The 20265-nt window shown below is 41.7% G+C and overlaps 1 protein-coding gene across 2 annotated transcripts in view; it reads right to left on the bottom strand.

The window, feature by feature from the left end:
• The window catches only part of ADAT1 (adenosine deaminase tRNA specific 1), a 56223-nt gene that overhangs the window by 6353 nt on the left and 29605 nt on the right, over positions 1 to 20265 (bottom strand). The window lies entirely within an intron of this gene.

The following is a 20265-nucleotide window of genomic DNA, read 5'->3' as shown; positions in this document are numbered from 1 at the left end:
AGTGGGGATTATAGGCATGTGCTACCACTCCTGGCTAAATTGTTCATTTATCATTGTAGCTTGGTGATCTTTCCATATCAAACCGATAGGGAAATCTTTTTTTTTTTTTTTTTTTTTCCTTACCATAGTTCTTTTTCTTATTTTTTTCCACATTTATGTATGTCCTCTTAAATGTACCTGCATTCTTTAAGGTACTACTCTCCACTCCCTTCTTAAAATTCAATATTGGATTTTTCCAAGCCCTTGAGTTTCTCACAAATTTGTAAAGATGTGTACCTGTATCAGGACACACATGCATCTGAGAGGAAATGTTACTTCCCTAAATCTTCCCCAGATGGACTATTGGTGCTACAGCACTACATCTATCACCAAAATAAAGAAACTAGGTATCACCCAGTGATGAAGAACATGTAGTTAAAACATGTTAAAATTATCTTCAACTTTCTAGTGGGGAAGAAATAAAGGCCTTTATTTTTATCTTTACTAAATTATATAAGCAGGTGGACAAAGCTCTCTCTAAAGTCAGTTTTCAGTTGGGATCAGAAGAAACAGTCTTCACTTGTTATAAGACTTTTTTTTTTTTTTTTTTTTTGATGGTCTTTCCCAAACCTGACCAAATAAAATTTATGTTCCTTTTTGCCAGTAGTTTCAAGCTAAAAGCAGGTAGAAACTGACCTCAGAGAGAGCAACTTAAAGGGAAGGAATGAACTCTGCACTACACTAAGGAATCTTTTTGCAGTCACATACACCTAGTTCAAACTGGCCTAAGCAGTAAAAAGGCAGTTTATTACTTCAGCTATCACAGGGATGGTTCACTGGCTTTAGGCATAGCCAGAACTAGGGATCAAGTGATAATATCAAAAACTCCATTTCTTGTTTTTTGTTTCTTCTGTATTAACTTCATTCTCAGGCAGATTCCCTCTGTGTGATGGCAGATGGCCTCATAGCTTGGGCAGCTCCATTGAGGGCAGCTCCATTGAGGGAAGAGCATTTCTTGAGACAGCCCTAACAAAAGTCCCCTCGAAGAGCCAGGTACAGCGGAATATGCCTGTAGTACCAGCTACTTGGGAAGCTGAAGCAGGAGGATTGCTCTCCTTAGCCATGTGAACAGAGTAGGATTATACAGAAATGAGAAGAGGTGGCTTTCCAAACACGTTTTGAGCTATTTGTTTTACGGCCACAAAACCACAAATGCAACTGAGAAGCAATAGCTAGAGAGGAGGGGAAAAAAAAAGGGGGATCAATAAAGCCAACTGTATTTTTCTTTTTTAAAATTTATAGATAGCCTTCGCTGAGCACCCACCTGACACTAGATGATTTACGTTATCACAGTCTTCAAAAAGCCCTCATTGGATAGTATTGTTTTCACAGCCACACTGCTGCAAGTGGCAAAACTGCCACCAAATGAGATTTAAGAAGAAAGACATAGGCAGCAAGCATTTCTGTTTTCTATTTAAAATGTACCTTGTTTGGACTACCAGTTCTGCCTGGGCAGGGCTGGGGGGTAGGAATGATGACCTTTCCTTAACCATGTGGACAGAACGGGCGTTAGGGGAAGAAAGCACTGTCCTGCCCTGCAGCTTACAGCCCAGTGAGAAGCCAGCACGAGACAAGTGATTTCAGACCAGTGCTGTTGATGCTGTGGAGTGGAAGGCATTCGGATAGGCGGGAACAGGTATGAGCTACAAGATGAACCACTGAGAAATAGAGCGCTGGCATATCAATCGATAAAGGTCAATTTGTCCATCTTGCCTTTAAAATGTTGCGTCTGGGTGCAGGTTTTTTTTGTTGTTGTTTTTGTTTTGTTTTGTTTGCAGTGCTGGCAATCAAACCCAGGGCTTCATGCATGCTAGGCTAAAGTGCTCTACCACTGAGCTACACCCCAGCCCCACTGGGTGAAGGTTTGAAAGATACAGAAAGCATCTACTTTCTCCCTAACCCTAGTCCTTAAAGATACTTGTAAGATTTTGCAGATGAATTTTATTAAACTATAAGGAACTTCTTTTGTAAACTCTGTCAGAGATAAGAAAAAGGTAATAATCATATTCATTTGAGACATCTTAATGTTAAAACATTATAAAAACAATGGAAGAGAAAAATTATAGATTGATTTCATTATGGACAGAAAAATCCTAAATAGTTAGTAAATAAAATTCATAAGTGTATTAAATAAGCTATGACCAGGTAGGACTTAAGAATGGATAATATAGTTCATTATTACATCTATTAATAAAATATACCCCACTGACAAGAAAAACTCCTTTGTTTTTGGTACTAGGGACTGTACTCAGGGGGTGCTTAAACACTGAGGCACATCCCCTTTTTATTATTTTTTTTATTTTTTGGTGTCAGGGATTGAACTCAGGGGCATTCAACCACTGAGTCACATCTCCAGCCCTATTTTGTATTTTATTTAGAGACAGGGTCTCACTGAGTGGCTTAGCACCTCATTTTTGCTGAGGCTGGCTTTGAACTTGCAATCCTCCTATCTCAGCCTCACAAGTTGCTGGGATCACAAGAGTGCACCACCATGCCTGACTTCATTTTATGGATTAAGAAAAAGCACCTGGGCCAGTGGAATATGCCTGTAATTCCAGTGACTTGGGATGAGGCTGAGACAAGAAGAACCCAAGTTCCAGGCCAGCCTCAACAACTTGGGTAAAAGCCTGTCTCAAAAAATAAAAAGGTCTGGGGATGTAGCTCAGTGGTAGAGCACCACTGGGTTCGATCTCTAGCATCACTCACATACAAGATGGAGCAGTAGAAACAACTCAAAATTCATTCATAATTTTAAAAAATCCTTTTAGCAAATTAAGACAACTTCCCTTGATAAAGGGAATTCATAAAAAATTTGTAGCAGAAAGGCTGTAAAACTGGTTAAGTAAGACTGTGCAGTGTGCTGAATTAGGATAGACAACATGCATAGAACAGAACCCAGAACCTGGAAAGATCTGTGTGTAAAAGCGGATGGCAAACCAGTAGGACCATGAAGCAGTCAACAAATGTAAATGACACTGTGACACTTATATGGTAAAATTTTAGAGGCAGGCATATCAACAGGAATAGGAAAAGTCTGAAGAGTGATCTTTATAGTATGAGTCATATCTCAATAAAGCTGTTTTAAAAAGTCTGCTATCACTGGGCATGGTGGCACACACATCTATAATCTCAGGGACTCTAGAGGCTGAGACAGGAGGATTACAAGTTTGAGGCTACCCTTAGCAATTTAGTGAGACCATTTCTCAGAAAGGCCTAAGGATGTAGCTTAGTGGTAAAAGCGCCCCTGGGTTCAAACCCAAATATCAGAAAAAAAAAAAAAAAAAAAGCCTGCTATCACTACTAGTCAACATTGTTCTGGCAGTAGAACCAATAAAAGAAGGAAAAGTAAGTGAAAGTGATATATATTCGCAATGGAACATTACTCAGCCATAAAGAAGAATGAAATTATGGCATTTGCGGATACATGGATGGAACTGGAGGCTATTATGCTGAGTGAAGTAAGCCAATCCCCCAAAACCAAAGGCCTAATGTTCTCTCTGATGAGCAGATGCTGATTCACAATAGGTGGGGGGTGGGGTAGAGGAGGGTGTAGGTTCAACAAATTGGACAAGGGGAATAGGGGAAAGAGGGGGATGGGGATGGAAAAGAAAATGAATCAGACATAACTTACCTATGTTCATATATGAATCAGTGCAATTCTACATCATGTACAACCACAAGAATGGGAAGTTATACTCCACGTATGTATGATATGTCAAAATACATTCTACTGTCATGTATAACTAAAAACAAAAAAAGCTAATAAAAGTCATAAGAATTTAAATGAAGATCACACCCTAATTACATACAATGATTGTCTATGTAGAAATATTCAAGAGAATTTATAAAAATAAGAATAAAGTTGCAACTAAACAGACACGTCTCAAAAGAATAAATGTCAGCAAATACGTGAAAAAAGTTCAATGTCTCTAGCAATTAAAGAAATGAAATGAAAATTCTATCTCACTCCAGTCAAAATAGCAATTATTAAGAATATAAGTAACAACGTTGAGGAAGATTGGGGAAAAGGATACAGGACACTCATGCAGTTAGTGGGGCTGCAGATTGGTGCAATAACTCTGGAAAGCAGTATGGAAATTCCTTAAAAAAAAAAAAAAAAAACTAGGAATGGAACCACCATTTGACCCAGTTATCCCATTCCTTGGTATATATCCAAAGGATTTAAAATCAGCATACTACAGTGATGCAGCCACATCAGTGTTTATAGCAGCTCAATTCACAGTAGCCAAGCTATGGATCCAGCCTTCAACAGATGAACAGATAAAGAAAATGTGGTATGTATACACAATGGAGTATTACTCAGTCATAAAGATGAATGTCTTTGGGGCTGGGATTGTGGCTCAGTGGCAGAGCGCTTGCCTAGTATGTATGAGGCACTGGGTTCGATTCTCAGCCCTACATACAAATAAATAAATATTAATAATAAAAATGTCAAAAAAAGAATGTCTTTATTACATTTGCCTGTAAAGGGATGGATCTGGAGACAATCATGCTAAGTGAAATAAGCCAATCCCTAAAAACCAAAGGTCAATTGTTTTCTCTCATATATGGAAGCTAACCCACAATAAGGGGACAGGGAGAATAGAAGTTCAAAGGGGAATGAAGGAATGCAAGGAGATGGGAAAAGGAAAGACAGTGGAATGAAATCTGACATAATTTTTCTGTGTTTATATATGACTATGCCGCAATGAATCTCACCATCATGTACATCCACAAGAAACTAATTAAAACAATAACTATGGGTAAATGGCAGAAAGATCAACAGAGGGAAGGGAGCAGGGGGTGGGGGGAGGGAACAGGAAGGAGAGGTACTGGGGACTGAATTAGAACAAGATGAATTCCATGCTTTTATAATTATGTCAGAATGGATTCTTCTAAAGAGAACCAATAAAAAAATAAAAAAATAAAGTTAAAATGGCTGCTGGATATGAGATCAGTTATGTGTATTTTAGTGTGTGTGTAGGGCTGGGATCGAATCCAGATCCTGTACGTGCTAAGCACTCTGCCCTGAACTGCATCCCCAGGCCATACTTACTGGTATCGGTGTTTTTACTACCAGTTATAACCAAGACCTTCAGGGAGAAAGTGAAAGGACGTAAAAATGACCTAAATAAAAGGAGAGATGTAACAACATACCACATTCAAGGATGAGAACACCCCGTATTGTAAAGATGTATATTGTCTCCAGATTATCACTTTAATGCCATTTCAATAAAAATCCCAGTTTTTAAAAAAGCTCGCAAATAATAAAAAAAATTTGGAAGAAGCCAAGGGCCAAGAATAACCAAAAATGTGTTAAAGAAGCTGGGGAGACTTGTCCTACTAGATAGTATGACATATTGTGAATAGTAGTAATTAAGACATTATCATATGATATAACTAAAACAGCGAACACAACAGACACAGACCTTTATTTAAAATATAATAGCAGTAGCTGGGCATGGTGGCACATGCCAGCAATCCCCATGACTTGGGAGGCTGAGGCAGGAGGCTCACAAGTTTGAGGCCAGCCTCAGCAACACAGCAAGACCATGTCTCAAAGTAGAACATAAAAAAGACTGGGGATGTTGATCAGTGGTTAAGCATCCCTGGGTGCAATCCCTTACAAAAAAGAAAAAGAAAATATACATATATACATCTATATGACAGTGACATGAAAATGGGAAATGATGAAAGTCAACTCATATTCTGTAATTGGTTATATATATGAAAAAACAGATTCCTATTTATACAACACATACATTCTAGGTGCATTAAAGATCTAAATCAAGAAAAAAATTAGAATAACTATGACCTTGGAGGAGGGAGGGAGACTTTTATAAGATACAAAGATACAAGCTATCAAGAATAAGACAAGTAAATTTAAGTACATTAAAATGGAAAACTTCAAGGAAAACTTCTATACAGCAAATGACATCATGAACAAAATTAATAGAGGTTACAGATGGGGTGAAAATATTTGCAACAGATATAGTCAAGAAAGAATTGGTATCCAGAATAAATAACTCTTAGAACTAATAAGATGAGCCAGTAAAAAAGTAGGCAAAAATAGGAAAAAATGTCCTCAGCTACCCTACCCTCAAGGTCACCATATACACTGTAGTACGCACCAGCTCTTGAATGTGCCACTCACAGGCTACAATGTGAACAGCACCTCCTGGAGTTGTATTGTACACAGCCTACACTATGTGGTTGGTAAAAAGGCAAAGGGAAGCAAAGTCTGGAATTTAACTTTACAGTCACCAAACTGGCCAAAATTAAAATTTCCACATGTAAAATGTTGGGGATGTGAAGCATCTGGAATTCTCATACACTCTTAAGTGTATGATACCACTGCATTGGAAAGCAAGTTGCAAATATCTGCTAGAGTTGAATATGTATATAATCCATGGCCTATCAAATTCCATTTCTGTATATATAATTCTAGAAATATCATCTCACAAATGCAAGAAATGTACAAGAATTAACACTGCAAGCTCATTTTTATGGCCAAAAACAAAAAACAAACAAACAAATTTGAAAACAAATTAAATGTCCATCAACAGGAAAACAGAGGTAGTAAGTGGCATACCCATACAAAGGAATACTATACAGCAGTTAAAATGAATGAACAAGAGCTATAAATATGAACATAAATCTCTGAGTTTCCAGTGCTGACTGATGAAAGAAGCAAGACTCAGAAGTTTGAAAATGTGCAAAAGAATTATATATATTGCTTACTGATACAAACTTATGTAATAAAAATATAAACTATAAAGGAATGAAACACTAAAGTCAGGATGGTGGTTACTGCATGAAGGGGGGAAAATGGGGTCAGTGATGGGTGAGTGTGGGGTTTTAAATATATCCAGTCATGTTTTAGTTCTCCTGAAAGTAAAAACCTGAAGCAAAAATAGTTCACTAGTGATGGGTATTTATTATTTTTACTTTGATGTTTGCAATATTTTGTAACTCTTTTTGATTTAAGGTACAACAGTGAGATCAGAGATAGGCCTCACCTCAGAGGAGAGAGTGCAGAGGCCTTTATTTCCCCTTCACTGCTCAGTGCAGGAGAGGCTGGCTTCCAGATACGTCACTTCCCTGCCCCTGTGTTTCCCAGGGTCACCAAAATAATCTTGTCTCCATTGGACACTTTTAAAGGCTCTTATCTTCCTTGCCCTTCTTTTAACAGTCTACACTTCATGTTTAATTCTTTTAAAAATTTAACCCAGGAATGCCCTACAACTGAGCTACACCTTCAGCCCTTTCTTATTTTGAAACAGGGTCTCCCTAAGTTGCTGAGGGTGGCCTCAAACTTTGGTCCTCCTGCCTCAGCCTTCTGAGTCACTGGATTTCAGGTGTGTGCCATGCACTGGTGTAATACTCTGCGCCTGAGCCGCCTCCCTCCTTGAAGCTCCTAACTGGCTTTGTCCTGGTCCCTCCAGCCTCTCCATAGTCACACTCAGTCCTGTTTCTCTACCTGCCCCTGAACTTCCATTTCCCCAGGGCTCCAGCCTCAGCCGAGAGGGTCCCCTCTCTTCTCATTCTACATATTCTCTTTGGATGACCTCATCCTGACCCCTGTCCTCAATGACCTATAAATAGTCCAGCATCTTGATCTTTATCTCCAATCACCTCTTTGTCCTGAGTTCCAAACGGCACCTCCAGATGCTCACGGAAGGCCCTCATCCTTAGAGTCACGGAGGTCTCAGAAAGTGAGCATGGCCCCTGCTTGCATGCCCTGTCCCCCTCCCAGACAGCACCCCTTCCTGGCTCCCTCTTCCTGATACGCATGCCACACTCCATTCGCTCACCTGTGCAGTGACCTGGAAGCCGTCCTTCGTACTTGCTGCGGTTTGAATCTGGACTGTCCCTCAGTCCCAGATGTTGAAGGTCTGCTTCCCAGTGCAGTCGTGTTCGGAGGCTGCGCCTTCGGAAAGGTGACTTGGATCCTTGGGTGGCATTATTGGGAGGTGGTAGAAACTATAGGAGGGTGGCCTGCTTGGAGGAGTCGGTCACTGGGGACACACCCTAGAAGGGTGCTGTGCTTCCTCCAGCACCCTCTGCCTTAATGCTCTTCCTCACCTCCAGCCCAAAGCTCTGGACCTAGCCGACCGGGGACTGAAACCTCTGAGAGCACAGACCAGAATAAATCTTTCCTCCACTGTTATTTTTCTCTGGTATTTTGTCACAGCGGTGAAAAGCCAAGGAACACAGTACTCCCTCATCCTTGTCGCTAATCGCACAGCCTCTGTGAATTCCTTGTCAGCCCCTCCCTTGGGCTCCTCAAACCTCTGTTGTCTGGATCTCATCATTTCTCTTCAAACTGCTGCAGTGACCCCTCAACTGTGACCCCCTTTGCCACTGTTCCTCTTGCCGCAATCCGTCCTCTTTGCTGCAGAGGAGATCGAGCTTCCCAAATGCAACTTCCATCCTATGACCCTTTTCCCCAGAATCCTGAAGTGCTGCGTCATTGGGACAAACCATTCTTCAAGGACATAAAATTCTCCTACGCCCCAAGGGCTTTGTCAGCTCCATCCCAAGCTCTCCAGGCTTTGTCAGCCTGGCCACCAACTCTCACCTTTAGCTTTGCATATGATGTTTCAAGGCCACAAATACCCTTCCTGCAAAACTGTCCCCAAATCTACCATCATTCTTTTTGTTTGCTGACCCGTGGTCCTCCACACTTCCTACTCTGCTCCTGAGCACGCTGTGCCCTTCTCCAGGGTATGCTGTTCCACTGTGAAGTCACTTGATGGCAAGTGACTTGGCTATCATCAAGGAGAACCACGAGGACTATCCCTTATCTTTGTACCTTGGGGGCAGGATACAAGGCCTGGTCCACTAACGGGGCTCAGGAGGGACAGACCAGCCCTGCGTGGAACTGAGAGCCTACTCAACAAGCACTAACACGTCTTATTATGCGGCAGTGTCTGAAACACACTGTCCACATGGAGGACGTGGGGTAGGCTTGTATACCAGAGTCAAAAGGCAGCCCAAGGATCTCTTGCAAGGAGAAAGTGGAAGGAGGAGAATGAACTCACTCTTCATTAGACTGAACTGTAGAAAAGTTTTAAAAGCACATCTGATTCCTTTTCATCTTTATTTCTTAGGGAGGAAAAACAAGGGAAAACAGTCTTAGCAGCTGACACGGAGGCAAAGCCACACTTTACGCCTCTGTGATCAGTGGCTTTGTTGCCCCTCCTCAGCCCTGGAGATGGGCTGCTGCTTCCAGATGTGGGAGGCAGCGCTACATGGAAGCCAATGTGCACACGCCTGGCGTGTTCAATGGGCCTCTCCTGAGGACAGTCTCTTACATTTATTAGCAAAAGCTCTCAGAAGTCAGGACTAGCAAGTTGGAGTCACTTCTGAGCAGGAGGGGCAGTCCTAGGCTGGAGTCCCATACGCTAATCACTGTCAGCATGGAAGACACCCTCCTCATCCCCGCAACCCCACTGCCAAGTGTGTGATGGCACCCCATATCAAAGATGGGGGCGTAGACATCTGAGAACAGTTAGCTACCCGAGAGCAAGCGGCAACCAGTGATCCTACAGCCACAGTTCAAACTCAAGTCTAATCCAAAACCCATCGTTGCTCTGCTAGATCAGACGGTTGAACTAAAGGCCTGTGTTTGTATGTAATTCAAAGAAGTGCACACAAAAACCTATTTTCTTGCTGAGTGCAGTGGTACATGCCTGTAATCCCAGCTACTCAGGAGGCTGAGGCAGGAGGATTGCAAGTTCATGGCCAGCCTGTGTAACTTAGTGAGACCCTGTCTCAAAATTATAAAAGGAAAAAAAAAAAAAAAAAAAGAGGGCTGGGATAGAGCTCAGTGGTAGAGTGACCCTGGATTCAATCACCAGTACCACAGCCTGTACTCCAGAATCCCATTTTCTTGCTTCTCCTGAAAAAATTCTCAGGATCTGGCAACAATTAGCTGGAACAAACAAAAACAAAACAACAACAAAATCTCCTCTTTGAACAAGGAATATACTTCCCAGTTAATTCTACTTGCTTTCTTTTTCTCTTTATTTTTTTTTCTTTTTTGGTAATAGGGGTTTAATGCAAAGGCAATTTACCACTAAGCCACATCCTTACCACATCCTTAGCTCTTTTTTATTTTGAAACATGGTCTTGCTAAGTTGCTAAGGGCCTTGCAAAATTGCTGAGGCTGGCCTTGAACTTGTGATTCTCCTGTTTCAGCCTCCTGAGCCTCCACGCCTGGCTCTACTTCCTATTCCTGAAAAATATTTGGGTTTATGGCTCCTGTACCACAATATTACACATAATCATTTGTTTTAGGACAGAATTTCACCAAAGGATATGCAAACAAAATACTAACCCACGTCTGGGCTGCTCCAACAAAACATCATAAACTAGATAGATCAAACAACTAACTCACGTCTCACAGTGCTAGAGGTTGGGAAGTCTAAGATTAAGGTAGCGGATTTGGTGTCTGAGGGCCCAATTCCTGATTCTTAGATGGCCATCTTCTCGCTGTGTCCTCCTAAGGCAGAAGAGGCAGGGAATCACCCTGGGGTCCCTTTTAAAGGCACTAATTCCATTCATGAGGGCTCTGCCCAACCACTCCTGATACCACTGCATTGGGAGTTGGGATTTCAACATACACATTTTGGGGGCACACAAGCATTCAGACCATAGCAACTCACATAAGGCAGGGAGCCGGGTGCGCCATCTGCCTGCTTTGGGTCGGAGCCCTTTAGACTGTGCTGCCACTCCTTCACCCCGGGTGTCCAGCTGGTTTCTCTGCCCAGCAGTTGCCGACATGCTAGGACAGAAGGACATTCACAGTGGCACTGGATAAGCTGAGGAACACATACAGCATGAAAATAGCAGCTGGAGGTGGAAATGTCCACAAGAGGCAAAAATAAGAAAGGAAAGCTGATGGAACCTGGGTGGGAGGGGTTGGTGCAGATGTATTTTGGCAGGGGCAGGGCCCCGAAACTTACATCAAAAAGGGCTCTTTTCTGTCTCTTAATTAACAAAATCGAATTCAGAGCAAACAGGGGCAAACTAGATTGAGCACGCATCTATTGTTGGGTAAAGCTTAGGCTGCTGGCCGTGTCATTTCTCAGAGATTTCCTGAGAGGTTGCACATAAAGCTCTGTTGTTGAACTGAAGACAGATGCTGGGAATGGGCTCTGTGATCCTGCTCCGTTGTCAGGTCAGTTTCACCACCAAGGGGCCCACCGTACCTCTCCCGCGGAGACTCTGCTGGGTTTCAATGCGCTTTTCATTCTCTTGGCTGCCCGAGTAAGTGGCCATCACTGTTTCCATTGTGAGCTCTTCCCCTTCGGGAATGAGCCCAAGTCCAGGGAACACGTGCTTGAGGCCAATTATTTGGCAGCCCCAGTTCCCTCTTGGAATGATTTTCTGCCTCTGCCTTTTTTCCCACAGAGACACTTTGCTACATTTGGACTTTGAAAAGCAGTGAACAGGGTTAGTTCTAGAAGCTGATTCCTATTCCTGCTGGCTCATCTGGACAAGTGGCAAAATGTCCATATCCAAATTCAGAGCCTGGGTTACTAGATTAAAAGTTTTTCCATTTCTCCCATGTCACCAATATGACTAGGTAGGCAGAGTTCCTGAAAGTTTTTCTTTGCATTATATGTCCAATTAAGGATTTTTATGAATATCTAAAAAGAACAAATTTAAAAGGGGGAAAACCAAGAATTTCTTTTTTTTTTTTCTTTTTGCTGTGCTGGGGATTGAACCCAGGGCCTTGTGTTTGTGAGGCAAGCACTCTACCAACTGAGCTCTCTCCCCAGCTCAAGAATTTTTATGATAGCCAGGTGTGGTGTCACATGCATTTAATCCCAGGTACTCAGGAGACTGAGGCAGGAGGATTGCAATTTTGAGTAAGGCCAGACTGAACAACTTAGCAGACCCTGCTTCAATTAAAACAACAACAACAACAACAACAAAAACAAACAATGCTGGGGATGTAACTTAGTAGTAGAAAGCTTGCCTAGCACATGCAAGGCCCTGGGCTTAATCCCTAGTATCATTAAAAAATAATGATAATAATAAGCAATCTTATTGTAGTACAGTTGAAAAAAAAAAAGCTAGCATCCTAATTCCTGGGACTTCATTTTGTCAGAAGTCAGATATTAAATACCTTCCCCACATCCACATAGGAAGTTGATGGCAGACTCAACAGAATACAATTATTTCAATATCCAGACCCAAGTTATTCAACTGTACCAAGTAACCGATAAGGACTTTTTTTTTTTTCCTTTTAAATCGAGGTAAAATTACACACAAAAAGTATAGCCCTTAATAAGATAAATGAATATTTATACCCAAGTAATCAACACTGCAATTTAAAGGGCATGTTTCCATCATCTAGAGAGTTCTGTTGTGTCACCCTCTGCTACTCCCTCCCCAACGAGGCACCAACCACTGCTTGGATTTCTATCCCCTTCCATTATTTTTGGGCACCAGGTTTTGCTTTGTTTTCTCCTGCGGGTCAAATCCAGGGCCTCCCGTGTGCTAGGCAGGCGCTCTGCCACTGAGCTACACCCCCAGCCTCTGGGGTCCTAGATTTAGGAAATAAAAGTCCAATTTCCATGACTGCCTGATGTCCTGAAGTGTCTCCTGGAAGAACGTTCCTTTCACCTTTGGGATCACAGGTAATGCTTAATATTTGCTTTGGATCCATCTTGATAGCCTTAGAGGAAGTCAGTCTTAGCCTCATAGAGACACAATTTGGCTTAAACAAATTCATGTGCCTAGGATGTGAGCGCCAACTATGATTCCTTAATATGAGCGATAAAAACCCTTCTTTCTGGAAAATAAAGATTCTTTCTCCAAAATATCTGCCTCCTTGACTCGTTTTTCAGCCATTCCTTTTGGAAAACTGGCTTGGTTTCCATGTGAAGAGTTGCCTAAGCCCTTGAAAGGCTGCACATATACATTAGCTTTCCATTTGGAAGCCACTTCCAAATTTCAATGACTTTTGGGCCGCCATGGCACTTGCCAGGTCAGCTCCGGCTTTCTCACCATCTCAGGAAGGCTGTGGTATTGACAAGATAATTAACTGGTCAGAAAGAGACGTGGGTTTTAGAAACTGGAAAACTTTGGCTGAGGCTTGCTTGGAACATTGTCTTACGAGCCAAAAATGTTGTCAAGGTCCAGGTGGAGGCAGCTGTCCAGCGGCCACGGGCACCACCCAATCAGACAGGACCTGCATTTCTTCTGACAGAGGCACTGGCGGCCAGAGCGGCCCATTTCCTCCACAGCAGCTTAGTTTCCCCAGACAGTGAGCTCATGCTTGGCGCTGATGAACTCCATTAAAAAAAGCATTTAACCCCAAGTTTTGTGGCAGAAATGACTACATGAAGTATATACACAAAACCATTAAAATCAAACCAAGTTTAAAAAAATTCTAAGGAAAAGATACAGAGTCATAACATTAGAACCTACTTATGAACCCAGGACAAAGCAGCAGTCAGTTGATATTCCCTGACAGAGCCAAATCTAAGAAGGCATTTTGTTGTTTGGTTAGTAAGGAGACAATTTTGTGCCAGGCACAGTGGCATACACCTATACGCCTAGAGACTTGGGAGGATGAGGCAGGAAGATCCAAGTTTGAGGACAGTCAGGGCAACTCAGCGAGATTCTGTCTTAAAATTTAAAAAGGGCTGGGGCTGTAGCTCAGTGCTGTAGAGCACCCCTGGGTTCAATCCCCAGTGCAAAATAAATAAATTAATTAATTAAGGCAATTCTGTGGAATTACAAGCACAACTGCTTAAAGCATGCTGTGAGATCTCCCAACACTATACAACATTCTGGAGACTATTTGGTGTTTTGGTTTTTTTTTTTGTTGTTTTGTTTTGTTCTGTTTTTTGGTATCAGGGACTGAACCCAGAGGTGCTTAACCACTGAGCAATATCCCCAGCCCTTTTTTTTGAGGCAGGGTCTTGCTAAGTTGCTTAGGGCCTCACTAAGTTGCTGAGGCTGACTGTGAACTTGTGATCCTTCTGCCTCAGTCTTCCAAGTCACTGGGATTATAGGTGTGTGCCACCATGCCCAGTTTTTTTGGTGTCTATAGTTTAAAATACAGAAACCTTTATTAATTTAAAAGATTTAGGGGCTGGGGAGATAGCTCAGTCAATAGAGTGTTTGCCTTGTAAGCACAAGGCCCTGGGTTCGCTTCCCCAGCACCCCAAAAAAAAAAAAAAAAAGATTTATTAGTCGGGGGGTATAGCTCAGTGGTAGAGCATTTGCCTACTGTGAACGAGAGGTCCTGGATTTGATTCCCCAGTTCTGGAAAAAAAAAAAAAAAAAAAAAAAAATTAAGAGGGAACTTCATTCTGTGTATTTACCAGATTACACGGGATTGTATTTACTTTGAATTTTATGATACTCATTTGGTAAGTGTATCCGTAGCTCACCTGTTGCTATGGGGTGAACAACACTGAAATATGTGGATGGTATTTGATTGTGAGCTGGCTTTTGGACTAGCCAAGTTTCTGAACTGACTAGAGTTCTTATTTATTCGTTATATCAGCTTCAACTAAGTAGCAAAACTGCCTGAAAGGGTCTTAGGATGTTTACTGAACATAACAAGCATTCACCCGAGCCCTGATGGATCACTCGGCTTTTGTCTGGGTCTAAGAGCTGAGTAATCCATCAGGGCTCAGGGATGAATGCCTGATCCATCACAGTCAGCATGTCAGATTTACCCGCAGAATGGCATCCATTCTGCTTGTGAGCTGGCTGTGCTCTGTACCACACTACAATGCAAACAGGCCCAGAGAACAGAGAACGCTATCTCTTCTTCTTTCTATAAGGTATCAAAATTTAGTTCTTATTAATTATTCTATTTTTGTGGCACTGGGGATCAAACCAGGACCTAAGGAATGCTAAGCATATGTTCTACCACTGAGCTCCATTCCCCAAACTCAAAATAACAAGCACTGTGTTGGGGCTGGAGGTGTGGTTCAGTAGTACAGCATTTGCCTGGTATATCTGAGGTTCTGGGCTCCACTTCCCAGCCCCACAATCATTCAATCAATGGAACAGGCACTACATTAACATGGTTTAAAATTTTTAAAATAACAAAATATAAAGAATACTCAGTGTAAATTCTCCCTCCCACTCCTGGGTCCCAGTCACTTCCTTCCTGTTCTCATAATCCCTGTTTGATGGTTGGTTTCTTCTGTTTATTCAGATATTTTATCATATATGAGCAAAATATAAATCTTTACCTTTCATCTTATTTAAAAATAGAAATGTCATGTTGTAATGCTGTTTTGTACTCATAATATTTAGAAATAAAACAAGGATGATACTATTTTTTTATTTTTTGGTACTGGGAATTGAACCCAAGGACAGTTTACCAATGAGCTACATCCCTAGTCCTTTTTTTAAATTTTGAGACAGGGCCTCCCTAAATTGCTGAGGCTGGCTTTGAATTTGCAATCCTCCTACCTCAGCCTGCTGAGTTGCTGGGATTATAGGCATGTGCCACTGTATCTGGTAATATATTTAAATGAAGTAAAATCACATGTTCATTCAAGCTTTTAACTAGCAATTCCACTTTTAAGAATCTATCCAAAGGACACAGTGGCAAAATTACAAATTGTTGTGCAGGCTATTCATAGAACATTTCAAAAGGAAAGAATGAGAGCTGGGCATGGTAGCTCCCTTGGACATCCCCAGGCCTTTTTATTTTTATCTTGGGACAGGGTCTTGCTAATGCTGAGGCTGGCCTAAGGACTTGTAATCCTCCTGCCTCCTGAGTCACTGGGATTATAAGCATGTGCCAACATGCCTGGCTGGAAGACCACTTTTTTTTGGGGGGGGGGGGGCTGGGGATTGAACCCAGGGCCTTGTGCTTATAAGGCAAGCACTCTACCGACTGAGCTATCTCCCCAGCCCCCAAGACCTCTTTAATTGTACCTTAAGGGGGAAAAAAAAGCAAACCTAGTTTTAACTTTGGAATCATAAATATGTCACATAAATTTAATTTTTAAAAAGCACCCCTAAAAATTGAAAGCAAAATGAGATAACATTAACGGTGTGTAGATTTGGAGCAACAAACTAGAGAAGAACTATTGACCTGAAAATACCATTGCCTGAGGAGGGTTTCTCAACTTCAGTACTGATACTTTGATCCTGGTAATTCTTTGGGAAGTGTGTGTGTGGTGGGGGTGGGGGTGGGGGCGCGTGTTTAGCAGCATCCAAAGCTCAGGTGACCTTCCATAATTTGCCACACTTGTACTGTCACATATCACTGCTAGGAGAATTAGGCACTGTCCATGTGCCTAACACTGGGATAGGGTTTAAAAATATAAATTATATTATTATTCAGGTGTGGTGAGGCCAAGAGAACAGGAGCTGACTGCCACTGACAAGAGAGCTTGCTATACTCACAGATCCAAGGAGGAAGGCAAGCAGTGCCACAGGAGCCACACAGACACGTACTAGGGTCATTCAGGAGGCAGAAGAAGTGAGGGGATAAAGTGGGTGAGAGCCTTTATTATAGTGTCCACAGGAAGTGATGGGACAAGGCAGAGTTAGTAGGTTTAGGATTAAATAATTCAAGCAGGCTCTGGTGCTGTGGGCTTGTGTTAGCTTTCTGTCACTGGGACAGAATCCCTGAGATGCTCAATTTAAAAACAGGAAAGGCAGCTTGCTCTGGGAGGGCCAGTATTTTGGGTCTGTGGTGAGGAAGTACATCATGGCAGTGAGCATATGGTAAAGTGCTCACTTCACAACAGCTGGCAAGTGAGAGAGGAAGGAAATGGATTCCCACTATCCCCTTTGAAGGCACACCCCCAGTGATGGAAGACCTCCCAGTAGGCCCCACCTCTTAAAAGTTCCACCACCCTCCCCTAGTGTCAAGGAGGACAATACAGATGCCAACTATAGCAGTCCTGTCCCCAGTTTCCTAATACCTGACCCTGGGATGATTAGGGCAGGAGAATAGTGGTCCAGAGTGTGAGTCCCATAAAGGTGATTGTTGGGTATGGCTCAGGTTGGTTAGTGTGCATATCAAGACACACACTCACAGGTGAGCCATTTATTCTCTGTAGGAATTAGCTAGCTTGCCCTGGGAGGGGCAGTGTTTCAGCCAGCCATTCCCTCCTCCCCTCCAGGGGAGGCAAACCAGAAGCTTGGGCTTGTTTTCTCTTGGACTTCACTCATGTGCTTTTCCTTTTGCTGACTTTAATCTGTACTCTTTCCCTAAAGTAAACAGGAATGCTGAGTATAACACTTTTTCTGGTTCTATAAATCCATCCAATGAATCATGGAACCTGAGAGTAGTCTTAGAGATCCCTGACACAGCTGCTAAAACTGAAAGGTGAGAGGGTGGTGGGATAGATCAGCTGACACCACTGAACCCATTGCTCAGTCACTGAAAGGGGGACCACCAGGTAGTATGATGCAACTTGAGTAGCACAATCACCTACACAGGATTCACACTGAATCAACTGACCCTGGATCTAAACAAGTTTCTACATGTAACTGCAAATGTACAGGAAATATCGTAAAAGGGGAATCTGAAAATAATAAGCAACCAAATCCAAAATGTGGGAAAATTTACAGAATAACCAATTTTTTGATACATAAAAAGGAAGGTACAGAGTTATGGATTCTTTAAAAGACATATCAATCAAATACACTGGGTAGGCCTTGTTTTGATCCTAATTTAGACAAATCAATACTTATGACATAGTGACAGTGTATTGTCCTTTGAGCCCTTTCTCATATGGACATTATGCCTGTGCTTACCTAATGCCCTTGCTAGACAGAGAGACCTCAGAGACAGGAGGCTTGTCTTAGGTATTCTGCCATCAGCCTATCACGGATGTTTGTTAAGTCTGAGTGATACATTCTTGGGGGATCCATCATGCTATTCTATATGTGCCTCTTTAGAAGTTTTTGGCCAGGTGTGGTGGTGCAGGCCTGTAACCTCAGCAACTTGGGAAGCTGAGGCAGGAGGATCACAAGTTCAAGACTGGCCTCAGCAACTTAGCAAGGCCCTAAGCAAATAGGGAGACTATCTCACAAAAAAAAGGGGGAGGGGGGACGGTGGGTGCTGGGTATGTGGCTCCGTGGTTAAGTACTCCTGGGTCCAATCCCCAGTACAAAAAATAAAAATAAATAAATAAAATAATAAAAAATAAAAAGAGCTGGGCTCAGTGGTAAAGCACTCCTGGTTTCAATTCTCAGTACCATTAAAAAAAAAAGTTTCTATAACTGAGAAGTAATATTGACCAAATTATATTATTATACAGTGTGCATTAATAACAACAAATCCAATCATTATGTACAACTACAATGCACCAAGAAAAAAAATGTAGAGGACAAAAAAATTTTTGTTAACAGTGTTTACTTTGGCAGCACATACACCAAATTGGAAATGATAGAGGTTAGCATGGCTCCTGCACAAGGATGAAATGGAAATTTGTGAAGTGTTCCATATTTAAAAAAAAAAAAAAAAAATTCTGGGTCTGGGGATATGGCTCAGTTGGTACAGTGCTTGCCTTGCATGCCCAAGGCCCTGAGTTCAATCCCCAGCACCACCAAAAAATAAAAATAAAATTTCTGTAACAAGTTAAAGTTAAAAAAAAGATGTATTTAAAACTTAGAAGCAGGGCTGGGATTGTGGCTCAGTGGTGGTATGCTCACGTAGCATACGTGAGGCCCTGGGTTAGATCCTCAGCACCACATAGAAATAAAGGTATTGTGTCCACCTACAACTAAAAACGTAATATTTATTAAAAAAATTAAAATTAGAAGCAAAAAATAAAACTTAAAATAAAATAAAAATTAGAAGCAAGCAGGGCACAATGGCACATGCCTACAATCCCAGCAACGCAGGAGAATCGCAAGTTCCAAGCTGGCCTCAGCAACTTAGCAACTTAGGAAGACCATGTCTCAAAATAAAAAAAAATAAAAAAAGCTGAGGATGTGGCTCAATGGTTAAATGACCCTGGGTTCAATCCCTGGTACAAAAAAAGAAAAAAAGACTGTGGATAAAAGCTCCTGCTGCCCCGGCATCCTACCTACCGTTATAATGTGGTGCTGTCAGGGAAAACAATCCCCTGAATTAAAGCAGAGTACTGCAGAGCATGGCCTTCAGGTAGTGGTGTTTTTGCCTTTTTTGCCAGCAATCTAAAAGGATTTCTTTTTTCTTTTGGCCCCTCCCCTGAGGGGCGGGGGATTCAAACCTCAGCCCTTGGGCATGCTAGGCGAGCACTCTCCAAAACGAGCTATTTCTTCAGCTCCTCTAAAAGGATTTCTTATGAAAAATAATTTAATGATAAATTTATTGTTTCAAAAATGTATTACTCCTATAATTAAAAAATTAAGAATGTGTATTTACATAAAAACTTGTCCATGAATGTTCATAGAAGCACTATTCACAAGAATGAAAAGTAGAAATACCCAAATGTCCATCAACTAATGGCTAGGTAAAAAACATGATATATCCATACAAACTAAATATTTTTATTTCATAAAAAGGAGTAAAGTACTGATTTGTGCTACGACAAGATGAATCTTGAAAACATTATGCTAAGTGAAAAAAGCCAGTCACAAAAGACCACATATTGTACTATTCCATTTAAATGTAATATTCAGAACAGGAAAATCCATAGAAAGAAAACAGATGATTGGTTGCCAGAGGGGCGGGGTGGGGGTTGAGAGAAAATGAGGACTGACTGCTAATGGGTATTATAGTAGGTTGAAGAGTGTCCCCATAAATTTCATGTCCATCTGGAACCTAAGAATTTGACTTTTTTTTTTTTTTTTTGCGATGCTGGGGATCGAACCCAGGGCCTTGTGCTTGTAAGGCAAGCACTCTACCGACTGAGCTATATCCCCAGCCCAGAATTTGACTTTGGAAATAAGGTCTTTGCAGATGTAGTTCATTGAGATCAAAGTGGATTAGGATGGGCCCTAAATCACATGACTGGAGTTCTTAGAGGGCCAGGTAAAGACAAACAAAGGGAAGAGGATGTGTGAAGACTGAGGCAGCTATAAGCCAAGGACTGCCAAGGACTATTGGGAGAGCAGTGCTAAGGAAGAAGCAGGGAAGGATCCTTCCCTAAGTTTAGAGGGAACATGAGTCCCATTCAATTTTGACACCTTGATTTTGGATTTCTAGATTTCAGAAATGACAATGATTTCTGTTGTGTTAAGCCATGCATGCAGCTTGTGGTATTTTATTAAGAAAACTAACATGAAGTT

The sequence above is a fragment of the Sciurus vulgaris genome, assembly GCF_902686455.1.
Source record: "Sciurus vulgaris genome assembly, chromosome: 17".
Classification (NCBI taxonomy): domain Eukaryota; kingdom Metazoa; phylum Chordata; class Mammalia; order Rodentia; family Sciuridae; genus Sciurus; species Sciurus vulgaris.
This window is presented reverse-complemented; position numbering and strand designations above follow the sequence as displayed.